The sequence below is a fragment of the Echinops telfairi genome, unplaced genomic scaffold (assembly GCF_000313985.2).
Source record: "Echinops telfairi isolate 266 unplaced genomic scaffold, ASM31398v2 ScPeMD7_7423;HRSCAF=8461, whole genome shotgun sequence".
NCBI classification, from domain to species: Eukaryota; Metazoa; Chordata; class Mammalia; order Afrosoricida; family Tenrecidae; genus Echinops; species Echinops telfairi.
The window spans coordinates 4,587,675-4,588,858 of NW_022111323.1; the positions used below are offsets into that span (position 1 = coordinate 4,587,675).

Below are 1,184 nucleotides of genomic sequence, written 5' to 3' on the forward strand. Positions count from 1 at the left end.
TTTCTTGAAACTTTTTTTGTGTGTTTCAGACATTTTATTTTTTTATTATTCTAACATTAAGCTTTGATACATACCTGCAAAAGATTAACAAATATACAAAATTCTGTATAGTTTTGTGGTCGTTGAAAAACCCATGAAAACAAACTACGGTTTGCTTTTGTTTTAAAGCTGAACAATAGTCACCTCCGAGTGATGGTCTTCTTGAAAACGAGAGTGCCATGATCACCTCGACGTTTTGGATGGCTCTCATCTTGCGAGACATTTCTATGGGACTGCCCCCTTCCTGGTACTCTGCTGTAGTGGGCTAGCTGTCTCCCCAGGCCGCCAATCTGTGACTGTGACCAAAGGAAGATGCTGGCACTGGCTTCTGAAGAAAAACTGGGTTTGGATTGAGAAAGGTTACTAGCCTTTCGAATGTTGAAAAAAATAAAATAAGAGAGAGAGAACACTAAAATGGCTTGACTATTTTTTTTTTTAAATCAGTGTTCTCTTCCCTCAAGGGTTTAATTTCCCTACTCACTTTGCTGATAGTTTCATTAGAATTTTTCACACCCACTTTGCAGATACATTTCACTAGATGGGCATTAATATTAAAATATATGTGTATCTCTGTCAACATTTTCTTGAAAAGATCAATTCTACACAAATGGCATTAGAACAGGGAACACGTGGATTTATCCTTCTGTTTTCTTACCTAAGAGCCTGTTGGCTACAGAGGACTAAGATCCCCTTGTTCTTCGTTCAGTGGCTCTATGTGTGGCTGAGATTTACAAACAAAGCCCCAAACCAGACTCTATTTCATGAAAGGTAATAAAAATGGTGCCAGAGGCTTGTTGATATGACAAAGAGAGAGGTGAACAGTGGAAAGACAGTCAGATCCAAAGTGGTTTCAGAACTTAGATTTTTTTTCCCTCTGCTTAATAAGAAATAAATTATTGTGCTCATCATCGCCCAGGCCTCTCTCCTTTTTCTGTTTGCCCTGCTTGGCCTCTTTGGACGGCTTTTCTTCTCTTGACCTGTGGTCATGTGCCGAGCAGAGAGGGGACTTGTGAGGCTTCTGGTGGAGTCTGGGGCCCCTGGGGAAAGTCCTCGTCTACTTCATGCCACCTGTCGGCCTTCGGGTGCCTCTCTCACTCTCTCCTGCTCCTGCTTACCACCGCATCTCTGTGAGTTTCTTTTTTTTT

The 1,184-nt window shown here is 41.3% G+C and overlaps 1 pseudogene; it reads right to left on the reverse strand.

Moving 5' to 3' along the window:
- Positions 1–45: 45 nt before the first annotated feature.
- The window catches only part of LOC101660320, a 2,468-nt pseudogene continuing 1,329 nt past the window's right edge, over positions 46–1,184 (reverse strand).